This window comes from Schistocerca gregaria, chromosome 10, assembly GCF_023897955.1.
Source record: "Schistocerca gregaria isolate iqSchGreg1 chromosome 10, iqSchGreg1.2, whole genome shotgun sequence".
Classification (NCBI taxonomy): Eukaryota; Metazoa; Arthropoda; class Insecta; order Orthoptera; family Acrididae; genus Schistocerca; species Schistocerca gregaria.
Window position 1 is genome coordinate 149987843 of NC_064929.1, and position 19500 is coordinate 150007342.

Below are 19500 nucleotides of genomic sequence, written 5' to 3' on the forward strand. Positions count from 1 at the left end.
TATTCTAGAACCGGTCACACCAGTGATTTGTAAGCAGTCTCTTTTGCAGACTGATTGCACTTCTCCAGTATTCTACCAATAAACTGAATTCCACCACCTGAACTACCCACGACTGAACCTATGTGGTCACTCCATTTCATATCCCTACAAAGTGCTACACCCAGGTATTTGTATGGGTTGGCTGACTCCAACAGTAACTCATTGATATTATAGTCACAGTACACTTAGTTTTTTTTCATTTTGTGAAGTACACAGTTTTATTTTATTTATTTATATATTTTTCAGATTTAAAGCAAGTTGCCAATCTTTGCACCACTTTAAATTTATCAGGATCTGACTGAATATTTATGCAGCTTTTTTCAGACAATATTTCATCATAGATCACTGCATCATCTGAATAAAGTCTGAAGCTTTTTGTAGTATCTGCAAGGTCATTACTATGCAACATAAACAGCAAGGGTTCCAGCACACTTCTGTGGGACACACCTGAAGCCACTTCTACATCTGATGATGACATGCTGCTTCCCCCGACCAAAGGTCCTCAGTCCAGTCACAAATTTCACTTGATGTATATGATCATACTTTTGACAATAAGGGTAGGTATAAATCAGATGCTTTTTGAAAATAGAGAAATACTGCGTCTACCTGACGGCCTTTATCCAAAGCTTTCAGTATCTTACATGAGAAAAGTGCAACTTGAGTTTCACATGCATAGTGTCATTCCATGTCAAATTAACTAATTGTACTGCATGATTTGAACCATGACCCCTCAGATTTGGATAATTTTTTTTCATGTAATGTACCCACTAACACTAGCTTAAATTTCAAATTTTTCTGACCTTTGGTTTTTGAGTTTATAGGGTTTAAAAATAAAAATAAAACCTCTGTTTTTGATCAATCGATGATTGTTTTAAAATGCTGTAGCTCAAAAACTATACAACCTAGAGAGCTCAAATTTGCACCATTGTTTTCCTCTAAGAATTCTCTTCAGTTTGATATGTAAAATGACTATGCTATCTAAAGCTGAAAATTTTCAACTATTCCAAAAAAAACATTTTTTGAAATTTCTAAAATACGTACCCTCGGATTTTTTAAATAAAAATTATATATGTTGTCCAGTCTAAGTGACTACATGCATGCAAAATTTCAAGATGGGGTCTCAATGGGCTCTTGTATAAAATAATATTTTACTACCGCAATACACACTAGTGAGGTGAAAACACAGACTATTTCGAGGCTATGAATACCAAGGTAGACATGTGTAATTCTAATGAACTCAAATTATTATGTTAGTCTTTTTATGCAACATTACCCTCTTTTGCATGCATTTAGTCAGTTATAAAAAAACCGAGGGTATGTATTTTGGAAATTTCAAAAAATGTTTTTTTGGAATAGTTTGAATTTTTCAGTTTTAGGTAGCATAGTCATGTTACATATCAAATTGAAGGGAATTCTTAGAGGAAAACAATGGTGCAAGTTTGAGCTATCTAGGTTGTATAGTTTTTGAGCTACAGCATTTTAAAACAATCATCGATTGATCAAAAATAGGTTTTTATTTTATTTTTAAACCCTAGAAACTCAAAAACCAAAGGTCAGAAAAACTTGAAATTTCAAATTTAAACTAGTGTTAGTGGGTACATTACCTGAGAAAAAATTCATCCAAATCTGAGATATCAAGGTTCAGACTGTTAATTGATTTGAGATGGAATGACCCAATAGTGTTTCCGGAATTTATGCTACTTGGAATTGAGGAGGTTATTCTGATCAAGATACCTCATTATGGTTGAGCTCAGAATATGTTGTAAGATTCTACTACAAATTAGTGTCAAGGATATTGAATGGTAGTTTTGTGGATTACTTCTACTACCCTTCTTGTAGACGGGTGTGACCTGTGCATTTTTCTGAGAAGTGGGTATGTTTTTTTTTTTTTGTTCCAGGGCTCTATGGTAGATAATGGTTAGAAGGGGGTAACACATTTGCAAATTCAATATAGAATCTGATAGGCATTCCGTCGGGTCCTAGAGCTTAACTTAATTCTAATGATTTCAGCTGTTTCTCAACACCACTGTCAGCAATATTTATTTCATTTGGGATTAAATGGGGGCAATTATCTTGAATTTCCCTTTGCAAAGCAACATTTGAAAATGGCGTCAAGCATTTCAGCTTTTGCTTTCGTACCCTTAATTTCAGTTCCTGTCACACTTGGTAGGGACTGGACACCAACTGTGGTGCCACTAATGTACGGCCAGAATTTCTTGGGGTTTTGTGAATTATATTACAGTATTCTGTTACAGTAGTCACTGAAGGCATCGAGCATTGCTCTTTTGACAGCCAAACATGTTCCCATTACTGACTGTTGTACTGGGTACATACACTATGTGATCAAAACTATCTGGACACCTGGCTGAAAATGTCTTAAAAGTTCGTGGTGCCCACCATTGGTCAGTGAGTTGCTGGAAGGTTTATTGGGGAATGGCAACCCATTCTTCACAGAGTGCTGCACTTAGAGAGGTATCGATGTTGTATGGTGAGGCCTGGCATGAAGTCGGCATTCCAAAACAACCCATATGTGTTTTATAGGATTTAGGTCAGGACTCTGTGCAGGTCAGTCCATTACATGGATGTTATTGTTGTGTAACCCCTCTACCACAGGCCACGCATTATGAACAGGTGCTCGATCGTGTTGAAAGATGCAATCGCCATCCCCGAATTGCTCTTCAACAATGGGAAGCGAGAAGGTGCTTAAAGCCTCAATGTAGGCCTGTGCTGTGGTAGTGCCAGGCAGAACAAGGGATGCAAGCCCCCTACATGAAAAACACGACCATACCATAACACTACTGCTCCGAATTTTACTGTTGGCCCTACACATGCTGGCAGATGACCTTCACAGGCCATTCAGCATACTCACATGCTGCCATTGGATCACCACATTGTGTACCGTCATTCGTCACTCCACACAACCGTTTTTCCACTGTTCAGTTGTTCAACGTTTACGCTCCTTACAGCAAGCGAGGCGTTGTTTGGCATTTACCGGCTTATGAGCAGCTGCTCGACCATGAAATCCAAGTTTCCTCACTGCCCGCATAAGTATCATAGTACTTGCAATGGATCCTGGTGCTGTTAGGAATTCCTGTGTGATTGTCTGGATAGCTGTCTGCCTATTACGTGTTAAGACTCTCTTCAACTGTTGGCGGTCTCGTGCAGTCAGCGGACAAGGTCGGCCTTTACACTTTTGTGCTGTATGTATACCTTCACGTTTCCACTTTACTATCACATCAGAAACAGTGGACCTAGGGATGTTTAGGAGTGTGGAAATCTCACATACAGACGTATGACACAAGTGACACTGAATCACCTGACCATGTTCGAAGTCCGTGAGTTCCGCAGAGTGCCCCCTTCTGCTCTCTCACGATGTCTACTGACTACTGAGGTCACTGATGTGGAGTTCCTGGCAGTAGGTGGCAGCACAGTGCATCTAATATGAAAAATGTATGGTTTTGGGGGTGTCCGGATACTTTTGATCACATTGTTCTATCTAGTGCATGGGCCAACTATTCTTTTAAACTTGAGCAAGAATTCCTCCACATGCTCCTGACCCGTACTCAAAGTTTCACGTTCCTCATTGAGATATGACACTACTTACTTTTTATGCTGAATTTATGTGTCTCGCTCGTTGTAGCGAAAACCTCAGCTCACTTGTATGTAAGTTCCTCAATCATACAGTAATCATCAGTGGAGACTTTAATCATCCAACAATTAAATGGGAAAATTAAAAGTTTTGTTGGCAGTGGGTGTGATGAAGACATCGAGTGAGACATTACTATATGCTTTCTCTCAAACTACCTAGAACAGATAGTCAAGAACGCCACTCATGATATAAATGTACTGGAACTCCACTCATGATATAAATATACTGGCTCTAATGCTAACAAATAGACCCAACCACTTGGAGGATATCCCCGACCCCAGTTGAGAAGCGTCATTTGTTCCAACAGTGTCCAGTTGGTTGCAGTCTGTTTTTTCAGTGCCTACTGCAATAGCCTCTTCGACATGTTGACATGTCCCTTGCTGCAGTTTCCCTAAGAGGAACCATCATAAGCCATACATTTGTACCACTGATGATTAATAGGCCATGCCCTTTTGGCATAGTCCATATCAGTTCAGGCAGGCTAGGAAAAAATCTTACCTTCATGGTCTCGGATGTTATTGAATTTAGCATATGTTAAAATTCAGGAGTAAGTAAGAAACGTAATTTTTTTGTTTTCTCCAAAAAAAAATTCAGCCCTCCAGAGATGACACTGCACACACCATTTTGAAGGTGCAAATTTTGGAAAAATTTTTAAAATGCTGTATCTTTGGAACAGTTTTAGACATTTTGTTGTTTTTTTTTTATTTGAAAGATAACTGTTTTATGATTACAAGGAAATCCTCCATTTGTACTTATATGTCAAAAGTTCTTTTATTATAGCGTTCTGAACTTTTTTTATAATAATGGGAAAATTTTTATTTCCAAAAATGCCAACCCATAAAATTTTGATTTTTTTTTCTATGTAATACCATTTAGTTATATATTCCCTGAAAAGGAGAGTTTCCACTTTTTGGTTGAACAGGTTTTATAAACAATTTAAATTTTTGCCATACATAGAACCAGTTTTGTTAACACATTATCACATAACAGGCTCATAAAAATAAAATTTATGTGAGAGGCCTGAAGACGTTAAATCAGAACTTTTTAGGTTAGGCTGTACTGTGACTGTTATTGACATTAAATGAAACCACAAGTTTACTGTTACGAGTCACTGTTTATTTATCTCCATGATGCATTTCAAAGGTTTAAACCTCCATCATTAGGTAGATTTATATTTGTTAGTATTACATTTGTGTGTGTGTGTGTGTGTGTGTGTGTGTGTGTGTGTTGTGTTACATAAGCATATCCTTTACCACAGACAACAAGATTGTACAAAAGTTACCCCACATCATCAGCACACGAAACCCACTTCACCACACACGTGTGTACAAAATTGAATGTTTGGACAGCGACTGCTTCTACATAGGCCAGACAGGCAGGTCATTTAAGATTAGATTCAGATAACACATGGCAGCACTAAAAAACAAAAAAATACCACACATTAGCAGTAGCCACTCACCTGCATGAAACAAAACACCATGTTAACAACACAAGTATCAGGATCTTACACATCCAACCAAAAGGCAGAAAACTAGAAATCCTTGAAAGACACCAGATATACAGCCACCAAACCAAACAACCTGAATCCATCTTAAATGACAAAAATGATAATATTTACAATAGTATCATCCCTCCACTCAGCAACTGCCTCGGTTACTAAATTTTCAAACACTCTCTCTCTCTCTCTCTCTCTCTCACACACACACACACACACACACACACACACACACACACACACACACACACACACACAGAGAGAGAGAGAGAGAGAGAGAGAGAGAGAGAGAGAGAGAGAGAGAGACACCCCTTAACCCTTTGGCTGTTGCAGCCATGCATCCATCTAGCAGGGTCAAGCGCTCCATTGAGGCTGCCTAATCCTGGTAGCTGCGCTAACAGCTTTCCCCACTGGAGCATACAGATGCCACTAAGGCGGCGCGCATAAACATGTTTAGAGTACGAGGTAGAAGGACTGGTGATGTGCGTAAATATGTTCAGAGTACACAGGGACAGCTACAAAAGTGCGCGTTAACGTGTCCAGAGCAGTTAAAGGGTAGTTATGTTACCTTGACGTCGCCAAGTGTACAACAGATTGATTTCATTTACAGATATATCATCACACCAACAACTTGTACCCCTTGTCAGCTTGAAACTATATTTACATCAACTACTGGCACAAATTGTAAATCCATCTGCACATTTTAAAGCAATCACCAATGTATTACCCCAACCTTTAGGCATTTATTACATGTAACAGATGACCCCCTTGCCTTGTAAAGTTTGCTGTCATACAATCACTCTTTCCACCCTCCCTTTCACTTTCTCTTCCTCTCCCTCTGCCTACACCCTTTGAAACACGTCGTGGATGTAGTAACCAAAACCAACCGCGGGAACGCCTTGGGCTGTGGATCAGAGCCGCCAGGTGGGAAGCCGCCGGCAGTGGAGCACGCACCACGGAGTAAACACCAGGACGAATCGGACGACAGACCAACGACAACCGACAATGACCGACACAACAAGAAAGAGATAAACAACGGAGGCTTGTAGAATCCACAACACCAAACACCAACAGTAAATCCACTCAGAACCAGAGCCAGGCAAATGTCAACAACGAGTAACGACCAGAACGCAGTACCGTCAAGATAGAGAAGCAATCCAGAGCGAGTACCAGATTGACTGGACTAGGGCAGAGCGGGTCCCTATATACGAAACCAGAGGGAGCGGCTATTGGCTGCTGTCTGCACGTGGCGTAGCGGTGGCGCCCTCCCTGTGCGAGAGCCGCTGCATGGAATAGCCGCCGCGGACATGGAGCCCTCTATGGGCTGACCACGTCCATTTGTTCTGGTGCGTGTTAGATTTCCGCAGCAGGAGGTACTAGAGTGGAGATAAACAAACAGGTCCAAAGATTTAAAGGTTTTAATTTATAAAACTTTTGTGCTCTCTGTTTTGTACCGACATTAGCCAGTCAGTGAACTAAAAATGTGTTCTACTGTTTCGGTATCTTCCATTGATATAAAGTGATGGCTTCCTGTTGAACCAATAGTAACTGGAGCACTTACAATTTTCAAAACATTGTGAACAGGAAGTGAGCACGAGTGGAGATGTGGCTGTCCTTCAGCTGGAAACCTGTATCCAGCAGCTGGTCCATGTGTGGTCCATGTGGTAGTATAAAGTTCACTACAATTTTGTTTAACTTACAACTGGTGTTTATAATCTCTGCAATACACCAGTCACTGTGATACACACACACTGCAAACACCCTCTTTGTCAGGTTGCGAATCTGAATATTATCCTGCTGTTTCTGAGGTGTTGGCTGAACAAACTAAATTTCTTCTTTCTTGCTATTTAAAGTCCAAAAATGTGTCTTCCGAATTCCTTTCACAGGAGTAGTTTGTTTGGACCATTCTTCTTTTTTCTGCTCATGGAATTCTTCAATTTCATCTTTGGACAAAAGAACGAGGGCTGTGGCAGATTTTAAAATGACTGGGAGCACCATCAGGAATAATTATGATCTCTGCCCTGTTTGCAGTTGAAGAATTTTACGCATCGCTAGCAAAGCAAGTGATGAGTCATGTCCTGTGTCATCACTTATAACTACAACACTTGGGGTCTTGTTTTGAAAATATGTGACTTCTGTAAAAATTGAAACATTGTCATTACTCCAATGATACACTTGTACTTTTTGTTGGAGAATAACAGATCAGTTCTCAGAAAAATCACAGTGAATCACTAAACACAGTTCTTCAGCCTGTACACACCCTTTCGCTTCTGCAATTTCTTCAGATGCTGGTGTTTACTACTTTCACTGACGATTTACCAAGTTCATCAAGGAAACTGGCAAAGGCGACAGTTTCCTTAATTAGTATATTTTCCTTCCATGTCGCATATGTAATTTCTGCAGAGTTACCTGCTGTGTCTTCCAGGCCAAGTGTCTGTAAAGACAGTCCTCCCTTTCCAGGGCAGTCATCACATTCATGAAACAAACAAATCTCTTGCTTTACGTCACAGACTACTAATGACTTCACACGCCCAACCAAGGTGTCATATGTCATATGCTCCACTAAGTCCTTCAAAGCTACCTCACAAAGTTCAAAATTTGTGCAGTACCCACACAGACAGACATCTCTAGGTAGGTGTGGAACTACCCACCTAGGTCATAGTGCAGAAAATTTTGATGTTCCAAATATGGGAAGTTATATAGTTGCTCTTACAAATTTAAAAGTTTCACTAATACTGCGAGTCATGTACCTCTTCACTTTCAGAACTTTTTGACCTTCAACTGTTACAGTTGTATGTCTTTTTTGTTGGCACTCTGGCGAGAACGGTCCCATTTATCATCCAGATAAAATGACGGAACTATTTGAACTTGAGCTGCTTCTACAGGATGACTATAATAGCGATCTGGTCTTCCAAATTGTCCTTTTACAGACCTCACATTTTTTGATTCGTCTACCATGTACTTCAATACTGATTGAATGTGGTTCAAAATTGTTTTCTTTGTGAATGTCTCTGAAATAATAGTTATAACTTGCATCTTTTCACTGAAGGATGCACAATATTCAACAGCTGAATTGATATTTGTGAAAAATTCCTGGCAAGAGATGAAAGAGAGCTTTGGTTCATTTCCTTCTGAAGGTGGATTTTCTGCTTTGAAGAGTTTGGTCAGTTTTGCTGTGGTGTATTCATCCATAGCTTTAGTAATTTCTCTGTGATTTGTTCATGCATAGAGCTTATGACTCAATTTCACCGGCCACAGTTTCTTAACATGACTAACACTTACCTCTGTAGTTGACTGATTCAGGGTATTTAATTCTTCCTCTATTGATGCAAAAGCTGCATCATCTGCACCACGGGAGGCTTCACCTTGTTCAGATACTATCATTGTTGTTACCGTGTCAGAACATTTATAACACAAAAAGTTGTCGCTGGAAACATCTTTACTTTGAAACAGTCTTTTAATGAGAACACTTATTCCCAATCTGAACAAAGTCTGTTTTTTGGTTTGTCTTATATATCACTTTTTTATGGATATGCAAATACTCAGCACACTTCACTTTCCTGTGGCCCCAGTCAGAAGACATTTCAAATAGTCCTTTCACTTTAGAAGCCTCTTCAGTAAACAAGTTAGCACTGAACAACTACAATATAGAAACCTGCAATGAACAACCATGACAAAGAAGCTACACGAAAGAAATGTCTGCAACAATGAAAGTGAAAAGAAATAATGGCAACAAAGAAAGTGATCAGAAATGACTGCAGCAGAGACAATAGAAATAAACATTGTAACAAAGAAATTAGTAAGATGCAACTTCAATGAAGACATATAAGGTGTGATTGGAAAGTTTTAAGACTGGATCCACTACAGCTTGCTTGTCTGGCGGGCAGGTACACGGAGGGTGGGGAGTGAATTATTGCCTTGTCCCTGAATGCCCACTGACAGGAAACTGTGTTTCCTTTATTCAGTTCGTTGTGGCAGCTGGTTGAGTGCAGGTCTGTTAGGGCTTCTTGCCGGATTCTGTCTGCGTGAAAATGGACGTAAAAATGGAACAACGAGTTAGTGTGAAATTTTGTTTCAAAACTGGGAAATCAGCTTGTGAGACTTTACTGCTTTTGGAGATATTTGCATGAGCCAATCAAATGTTTTTGTCTGGTTCAACTGATTTAAAAATGGGTGCGAATCATTTGAAGATGAAGCACAGTCCGCCAATCCTTCCACCTCAAAAACGAATGAAAATGTGAAAGTTTGTGACTTAGTGCGCTCTGATCGTAAGCTTACTATTAGGAAGATGGCTGATTAACTTAATTCAAGTTTTTATGCAGTTTTAACTGAAGATTTGAACATGTGTCGAGTGTCTGCAAAATTCAATCCAAAAGTGTTGTGAAGTGATCAGAGACAAGACCAACTTGAAGTGTGCCAAGAACTGATTAATTGGACTAAAAATGACCTAGATTTGTTTGATAGGGTCATTACAGGTGACGAATTGTGGGTGTAGGGATATGGATCCTGAAACCAAAGTGCAGTCTCCGCAGTGGAAGACTCCACGTTCACCGCAACCGAAAAAAGCACGGCAAAGTCGGTCGAAGATGAAGACAAATATTGTGATTTTTTTTCGATTATACCAATATTGTGCATCATCAATTTACCCCTGGAGGACAGACAACCAGTAATACTACAAATGTGTCATAGAGCGTTTGCGTGAAAAGGTGCAATAGAAAAGGCCTGCATTTGGGGAAGACAGGAGTTGGGTGCTCTGCCTCATTGTGTCTTCTCCATCATTGAATTTTTGACAAAATTCAAAATTCCTGTGCGTCCACAACTGCTCTATTCCCCCAATTTGGCCCCTGTGGACTTCTGTTTCTTAAACTGAAATTTTCACTGAAAGGGAGGCAATTTGACTTGATTGAAGACATCCAGGCAAATATGTAGAGCGTCCTTAACACACTTCAGGAAGAAATACCCCTGCGGGTTCGGGGGTTAGAATAGGCCCGCGGTATTCCTGCCTGTCATATGAGGCGACTAAAAGGAGTCTCAAACTTTTCGGCCTTTTATGATGGTCCCCTGTTGGGTTTGACTTCCATCTCTCAAAATTTTCCGAAGAGCGAGCCGATTGGGGAAGGGCGCCTTACTTGGTGCATTGTGTCCATCTTGCGATCAGACCTTTCGCCAGCACCGTTGAACTGCAGTCCTGTCCACTCTCCATCTCTTGGGCATGACTCCGTTTTTGCGTGCAGATTCCACCTTGCACTGTGCAGTGCCTCTTTCTGCACCGACGGCGACCATGGACCACATGTTACCTAACATCCAGCACGGTAGCCAGTCCGTTGTGGTGGGGCCGCCATGTACCCTGTTGGTTGTAGCCCCCTGACAACACAGGGATCGCTCTACTGATGCCTGCGCCGTTAACTCCCCACGTATGCCAAGGAGTAGATGCCTATTCTCCTGGGGTATCGGGACTCCCGGCAACGGCCATCCTGCCAGGTGGCTCTTGCCGTGGCTGGGTGGCGCCTGTGGGGACGGCCCTTGGTCGGAGTAGGTGGCATCAGGGCGGATGACCCGCAATGAAGCGTGGTACATCGTCTCTCACTGGTGGCCAGCCGCCAGCAGTCTCTAAGCGTTCTCGGGGTCAGTTTACCGCTCAGAAGTACGATCCGAAAATGTTCCCCTCCCTGGCCACGCCGTCTCAGGATGGCAGTAGCAGTTACTCGCCCCGCTTCTTAGTTTGTACGAGGGCTGATGGGGAGTCTTTTCTCTCCACAAAGCCTCAGTTCTTCGTCGAGCATTTAGAGGACAAGTTTGGGAGGTGGAGGGCTTGTCAGAAATGCGCTCTGGGTCAGTCCTGATACAAACGGCATCCTCTGCACAGTCACGACGGTTACTCACTTGTGACAAGTTGGGGGATATTGCCATTACGATCACACCCCATAAGAATTTAAATATGGTCCAGGGAGTTATTTACCATAGGGATCTTCTTTTGCAGTCTGATGAAGAGCTGCGCGTCAATTTAGAGCGCCGAGGTATACATTTCGTCCGGTGCGTTCATCGGGGTCCGAAGGAAAATCAGATTGCTACCGGTGCCTTCATCTTGGCCTTCGAAGGGGATACATTACCGGAAAAGGTCAAGGTGATGGTCTACCGATGTGACGTTATGCCCTATATCCCTCCCCCGATGCGGTGCTTTAAGTGCTGGAAGTTCGGCCATATGTCTTCTCGCTGCACTTCCAGCCTCACATGTCGAGATTGCGGATGCCCATCACATCCTAATAGCCAAACTAAATCTTGCAACAAAACCCATCCACCTGTGGGCACCAGAAAGTATAGAAGCCTCGTCGGTAGCTTTTGGAGAAAGATTGACACTCTTACAGGCTTTAAAAACAACTGCGGGGAGCACCATTCACCTTGCTTGCCAGACTGCCGAATTTTCCAGAAAGAGCGTAAAATCATGGAATACAAGACCCTGGACCGACTAACCTATACTGAGGCCAAAAGGAAATACGACCGACTCCATCCTGTGATAATGACATCTTCCTACGCTGCTGCTACAACACCTGTGCTAGCCCCATCTGTTTCTCCAATTGTGGCCGGATCGACGAGTAGTAAAACTCCTCCTGCCCCCTCGCCAGTGGGGGGGCTCTACCCACTGGGTTGCTCCTGTGCCACCTACCTCAGGAGCAACACCATCCCATCCATAGGGGACGTCCGTCCCCACTTCTAAGCCGGAGAAGTGTCCAACTTCTTCGGCTTCTCACGCTCGCAAGGGGTCCCTTGGGTCCCTTCCTTCCCAGGTTTCCGCTAGCGAGAAGGCTGACGACCGACAGTGGCGTAAGTGCCCGCAATCAGCTGTTCGTAGGGCTTCACGATCCTCCTACGTCCCGGAGACTGAATCGGTGAAGCCCCCCCCAGCCGGTGCGACCCAAGGAACGGCGTGAGAAGCCCAAGAAGAGCTCTCAGCCCAAGGAACTCGTGGTGGCAGCCATCCCACCGCAACCTTCAAGCTCTGCGTCTGAGGATGCGGTGGAGATTCTGGAGTCCGCTGAGGACCTCGATCTCGCCGGTCCATCAGACGCCATGGACAGCACTATCACAGGTGCTAAATCGGAGGCAGCTGGGTCTAGCAGGTGACCCAGCGGCGTAATCTCCCTTCCCAGTCCCGTCACGCCTTTCTCAGCCATGGACAACACCATCCTCCAGTGGAACCGCAGCGGTTTCTTCCACCATCTAGCTGAGCTCCGCCAACTTATCAGCCTTCACCCTTTCCTCTGCATTGCTCTGCTGGAAACTTGGTTTCCGGCAGTGCGAACCCCTGCCCTCCGTGGCTACCAGGGTTATTATAAGAACTGGGCGGCTTATGAAAGGGTGTCTGGTGGCGTCTGCATATATGTCCTGAACTCTCTTCACAGCGAGTCTGTACCTCTCCAAACGCCTTTAGAGGCTGTCGCTGTTCGGGTGTGGACACCACAGGCTGTTACCGTCTGCAGTCCTTACCTTCCACCGGATGGTGATGTCGTGCAGCATGTCCTGGCTGCTCTGATAGCCCAATTGCCGCCACCTTTCTTGTTACTGGGCGACTTTAACGCCCATAACCATCTGTGGGGTGGGTCGGCGGCAACTGGTTGAGGCGCCATCGTTCAGCATTTATTGGCGCAGCTCAATCTCTCGATTTAAAATGATGGTGCGGTCACACACTTCAGTGTTTCGCATAGCACATACTCTGCCATTGACCTTTCGATCTGTAGCCCTAGCCTCGTACCGTCTGTCCAATGGAGAGTGCATGATGACCTTTGTGGTTCTGACCACTTTCCGATCTTTCTGTCACTGCCACAGCATCAGTCTTCTGGGCGCCCTAGCAGATGGGCTCTGAATAAGGCTGGGACTTGTTCTCCTCCACTGCCGCTATTGAGCCTCTCTCTACCGATGACATTGATGCAGTGGTTCAATCGGTCACCACCGGTATCGTTACTGCCGCCAAATCTGCCATTCCCCGTTCTTCTGGGTCCCCTGGGGTGGCGGACTGTGCCTTGGTGGTCGCCTGAGATCGCTGAAGCGATTAAAGCTCACCGGCGGGCGCTCCAGCATTACAAGCGACATCCGTCAATCGAACACCTTATCGCCTTCAATCGGCTGCGTGCGCGAGCCCGCTGCATTATCCGCCAACGTAAGCAGGAGTGCTGGGAGCGGTATGTGTCCACCATTGGCCTCCATGTCATTCCATCGCAGGTCCTTGCCAAGATTCGCCGCCTCTATGGCTATCGGACCCCTGTCAGCATCCCTGCCCTCTCACTGAATGGAACAGTTTGTACGGACTCTGACGTCATTGCAAACCGCTTGGCAGAGCACTTTGCTCTGAATTCCGCTTCTGCCAACTACCCCTTGGGCTTCTGCTCCATTAAAGAGCGGATAGAACGTCGGAGTCTTTCTTTTCGCATCCACCATCCTGAATTGTACAATGTTCCATTCAGTGAGTGGGAATTCCGCAGTGCCCTTGCCGCTTGTCCTGATACCGCTCCTGGCCCAGATAGCATCCACTCTCAGATGCTGAAACACCTTTCAGTGGACTGCCAGCGATGCCTCCTCGACCTTGACAACCGCATTTGGGTCGAGGGTGAGTTTCCGTCGCAATGGCGGGAAAGTCTTGTTGTCCCCATTCTTAAACCGGGGAAGAATCCTTTGAATGTGGACAGCTACCGTCCCATTAGCCTCACCAACGTTCTTTGCAAGTTGCTTGAACGAATGGTGAGCCAGCGCTTGAATTGGGTACTGGAGTCTCGGGGCCTTCTGGCTCCGTCTCAGGGTGGGTTCCGTAAAGGCCACTCCGCCGCCGACAATCTGGTGAGCCTGGAGTCGGCCATCCGTACTGCCTTTGCCCGCCATCAGCATCTGGTCGCTGTCTTTTTCGACATGCGGAAGGCGTATGATACGACATGGCGTCATCACATCCTTTCTACGCTTCATGGATGGGGCCTTCGGGGCCCTCTGCCGATCTATATCCGCAATTTTCTGTCATATCGTACCTTCCGCGTGCATGTCGCGGCCTCATGTAGTTCCTCCCAAGTCCAGGAGAACGGTGTGCCACAGGGTCCTGTTCTAAGTGTCTGTCTGTTTTTAATAGCCATTAACGGGCTCTCTGCGGCCGTGGGAAATACTGTCTTCGCTTCCCTGTATGCTGACGACTTCTGCCTTTACTACAGCTCTATTGGCATTGCAGCTGCTGAACGTCAGCTACAGGGCGCAATCCGCAAGGCTCAGTCTTGGGCTGTAGCACATGGTTTTCGGCAGCCAAGACCTGCGTTATGCATTTCTGCCGGCGACGCACTGTTCACCCAGAGCCGCGGCTTTATCTTGACGGCGAGCTTCTTACAGTGGTGGAGTCACACAGGTTTTTGGGGGTGGTTTTTGGTGCCCGGTTGACTTGGCTGCCTCATATTCGGCAGCTTAAACAGGCGTGTTGGCGGCATCTAAATGCTCTGCAATGCCTGAGTAACATCAGGTGGGGCGCTGACCGATCTACTCTCCTACGGCTTTACCAGGCGTTAATCCAGTCCCATCTGGACTGTGGCTCAGCATCCCCATCTGCGTTGCGGCTGCTGGACCCAATCCTCCACAGCGGGATACGCCTTGCCACTGGTGCCTTTCGGACCAGCCCTGTGGACAGCATACTTGTGGAGGCAGGTGTCCCTCCACTGCAGTTACGACGCCAACAATTACTGGCTGCTTATTCTGCCCATGCTTTTAGCTTGCCCGGGCTTCCAAATTATCGTGTCCTGTTCCCTCAGTCAGTCTTCCTCTGCCAGAACGTCGGCCCCGGTCGGGTTGTCCGATCGCCGTACGCGTCAAACAGCTTCTCTACGGGCTTGGGTGTTTCCCTGTACCACCTACTTTCCGGGCCCCTCTGCGTACACCCCCATGGTGTGTGCCTCGCCCTTCTCTTCGGCTCGACTTGACACAGGGCCCGAAGGACTCAGTCCCTCCGGTGGCCTTCCGACGCCGCTTTTATTCCATCCTGGCCACGTATCAGGGCTCTGGCGTTGTCTATACCGACAGTTTGATGGTTGCTGGTCACGTTGCTTATGCACTAACTCTAGGGGACCATTCTGAACAACGTTCGTTGTCGGCTGGCTGCAGTGTTTACACTGCTGAGCTGGTCGCCATCTTTCATGCCCTAGAGTATATCCGCTCCTGCTCAGGTGAGTCCTTCGTTATCTGTAGAGATTCCCTGAGCGGTTTACGAGCTCTCGACCAGTGTTTCCCTCGTTCTCGTCTGGTGATGGCTATCCAGGAATCCCTGCATACTCTTGCCCATTGCGGCAGATCTGTGGTCTTTGTTTGGACCCCGGGCCATGTTGGGATACCCGGAAATGAAACTGTTGAGTGCCTGGTGAAAGAGGCCACTAGTGCACCATCTCTGGAGATTGGCCTCCCGGCGACTGATTTGCGGGCACTATTACGCCGCAAAGTTTTCGATTTATGGGACACTGATTGGCGCAACCTGCCCGTGCCAAACTAACTCCGCCGTATCAAGGAGATGACTACTGTGTGGCGGTCATCCATGCGAGCCAACTGCAGGGAATCAGTCGTCCTTTGTCGTCTCCGCATTGGCCACACCCGACTCACGCACAGTTATTTACTGTGTCGTGAGGATGCCCCTCTTTGTCGTTGTGGGGCGTCCTTGACGGTGGTCCATATTCTGTTGGAGTGCGCCCTTTTAACTGTGCTCAGGCAGACTTTTGAGCTGCCTGATACGCTCTCTGCGCTTTTATCTGACGACTCTTCCATAGCGGACATAGTTCTGCGTTTTATTCGGGCAGGGGGATTTTATTGCTTAATGTAAGTGTGTGAGTTTTTGTGTTGATTCTGGCCTATGGCCTACGATTTGTCTGATTTTTTTTTTCCCATGTGTTTCTCGGTGGTTGGCTTTTGCCTTTTTGTTTGTATGGTCAGCCAACCACCGTCACACTCTGTGTGATTTTAGTTAGTCTTGTCTGGTCTTTGTCAATGTTTCTCTTATTCTGTGTCGTATGTCTTATCGTCTGTTGATTGTTTTTATTCTCTGTGGGTGTTTTTAGTATTTGGAAAAAGGGACCGATGACCGTAGCAGTCTGGTCCCTTTAACGCCCATAAACCAACCAACTTCAGGAAGAAAGTTTCCAGGAATGTTTCCAAAACTGGAAACACCATTGGAGTCATTGTGTTCAGTCAGAAGGGGACTATTTTGAAGGAGGTGCATCACAGTATCATGTAAGTATCACCATTGTAAGTTACAAGCCCATTCTTAAAACTTTCCTGTCACACCTCATACATTACCATTGAGAGTTAATTTTTTTTTTTTAAATAAAAACTGTCCAACTTAAAAGTGGAAGCTCTTCTTTACAGAGAATATAGTACTACATGGTATTAACCAACAGGGAAAAAAAACTAAGTTTTCTCAATTGGTATTTTTGAAATTTTTTTCTGTAAATATTAAAAAAAATCCAAAGGGACAGTAAAAAGTAAAAGAACTTTGACAGATATGTCCAAACGGATGATACCATTGTAATCATAAAGCAGTTACCTTTCAAATAAAAAGATTGTAACAAAATATCTAGATCTGTTACAGATATATAGCACTTTAAAAAAAGTTCCGAAATTCACATCTTCAAAATGGTGTTTGCAGTGTCATCTTTGGAGGCCTGTATCTCAGGGCAGGAATTTCTTGGAGAAAGCAAAAAAATTATGTGTTTCTTACTTACTCCTGAATTTTAACATATGCTAACACCCCCCCCCCCCCCCCCCCCCCTCCGCTATGCCTGAAGTGATATGGATTATACCTTTTGAATTTGCCTCCTCTTGATACCGGACAAAACAGGTTTCCCAAAAACAGGTAAAGTGAGTCCCTCTGGATCATTTTGTATCAGTGAACGATGGCACCTCAAACTTGTTCGTTAGAGGGATTGGTACAGCACCCTGAGTCCTCCCTGGTCCCCATCCACCCGGTACAGGTCACACAGCTCTACCACTGACACGCCACTCACAGTCAAGTCAGATGCTGCACTTTCTGCAGAGGAGACAGGATCCACAGTAAAGGATAGCACTTGAGGTATCACAGGTACAGGATTCTTGGGAACTCTCCCAGCACACCAATTTGCTGCAGCTACCAATTGTTTGATGGTAATCTGGGTGATTTCTAGCTGCTTATGAATGTCAACCAACTCATCTCATGTTAGAGAACAGCATTCACAGTGGGCTGCATTTTGTCTGGTGCAATGAACAGATAACTTTAAATTAAGCCCGCTGATTATCCTTTAATCTGTTTTACATCTACATCTACATCCATACTCCGCAAGCCACCTGACAGTGTGTGGTGGAGGGTACCCTGAGTACCTCTATCTAAAAATTTGCTAATTCCCTATGAGAATTGAAGCAAATATATAAGATTCCGTTTAAGGCAATACAAAAATCTGTGGTAAGAACTACTAGTTTCCTAAAATGATTTGGATCTTAGTTATAGTTGTTAGCAAACTTGAAAATAGAGTTAATTTACAATAAATATAGATAATAAATAAAGCTGTTACTCTTTATGGGAACACTAGATGTAATGGAGTATGTTAGTTAGAATACCTGCTACAGTAAATAAATCACAAGTGCTGATTTACTACAGATTTCTCATACATTGTGCAAGAGAGTGTGGTAGTGTCCGAAAATTCTGAAAAACGCACGTTTATTTGCATTGAAATATGATGAAATGCAGTGGTGATGTATTCTTTGGCAGTAACTGTGACCAGAAATGCTGATACTCTAATATAAAAATATGTATCCAAAACACTCCTCCATCCATAACTTGCAGCATATTATGCGAGAAAAGAGAGTTTTGCACGAGTGATGCTTTCTAAAACAATACTGGTTTGTGGCCATAAGCTTTTTGGTCTCTAGGAAATTTATTATATTCAAACTCAGAATGTGTTCTAGAATTCTGCAGCAAATCAGTGTTACAGCTATAGGTCTGAAATTTAATAGGTTTGTTGTCCTATCTTTCTTATATATGTAAGTCACCTGCACATTTTTCCAGCTGGGTGAGGTATTCAAGATAAAAGCAAGCTAAGTAAGGGACTAGTGCTGTAGATTTTTGTTCGTAAAACCAAATTGGGATTCCATCTGGTCCAAGTGACTTATTTGCTTTCATATTGTTCAGTTGTTTCTCTACGCGAAGGATGCTTATTACTAAATCTTCTGTATGCAAGTTTCTCCAAAGGTCAAATGATGATATGTTTGTACAATTCTGCATTAACAATTTGTTGAACGTGAAATTTAAAACTTTGCCTTTCGATTTGCTGTATTAAACTGCCATACCAGATTGGTCAGTGACTAACTGGATTTTACTGCATTATGCAGATCTAGGGAACATCCGGGATTTTTTTTTTCTGTGTCCATGTATACACCCTGATAACGTTGGAGCTTCCAGTAACAAGCAAACCCCCAGCCCACATGTGCCTGCTAAGAGCCTGCTGAAGAAGTGGCCACAAGTTCACTCGCCGGATGAATGGGAGAGGTCTGGTGGCCAGTCTCCACATTGGCCCTCCACCTCGAGTGCTGCCAACGTGTTACTACGTGCATTTCACCCTGCAGTGAGGGTGGATCTAGCATGTTAGGTGCACTAGGAGGAGGTCGGAAGAGAAGTTGGAGCAAATCACGAAAGCTCTAAAGGAGGCTGCCAGCAAATTTGGGCTAAACATAAACGAAGCCAAGACGGACTATCTCGTTATGTCGCGTGGTCATTGTCAGACTGCTGATCATCTACAATCACTGCATGTTGGGGGCCATTCCTACAAGAGAGTGCAAGAATTCAAATACCTAGGGGCACTTTTCACTGAGAACTCGTCATGTGAAGCAGAGGTCAATGCCAGAATACAAGCAGGAAACCGATCTTACCGCAGCCTAGCACAATTGCTTCGGTCCAAATATCTGTCCAGACATGTAACCGTAGGCTTCCGCGGCCATTGTCAATGTCAATAAAATTCTTCTGGGTTAGAGACCGCATTGTCATTTATAAAATTCCAACGTTTCGGCGTCTGTTCCAAGACGCCTTCCTCAGGGTGTGCTGCTAACACACCCTGAGGAAGGCGTCTTGCAACAGACGCCGAAACGTTGGAATTTTATAAATGACAATTCGGTCTCTAACCCAGAAGAATGTTATTGACATTGACATCTGTCCAGACAGTTCAAGATTCAACTGTACAAAACCCTGATCCAGCCTATTGTTCTATATGGCTGAGAGACATGGAGTATCCGGAAACAGGACTTCCATAAGCTCCTTGTTTTTGAGAGAAAAGTGCTTCGGAAGATC

At 44.4% G+C, this 19500-nt stretch overlaps 1 protein-coding gene across 4 annotated transcripts in view; it reads left to right on the top strand.

Annotated features, from left to right (window-relative positions):
• The window catches only part of LOC126293596 (uncharacterized), a 97067-nt gene that overhangs the window by 12726 nt on the left and 64841 nt on the right, over positions 1-19500 (top strand). For 3 of the 4 annotated variants that reach the window (XR_007552315.1, XM_049986872.1, XM_049986874.1), the window contains exon 3: positions 16247-16418. The exons of the other annotated variant lie outside the window; for it this stretch is intronic. The gene's annotated coding sequence lies outside the window, so the exon portion shown is untranslated. The remainder of the gene's footprint in view (positions 1-16246; positions 16419-19500) is intronic. 4 annotated transcript variants of the gene reach the window in all.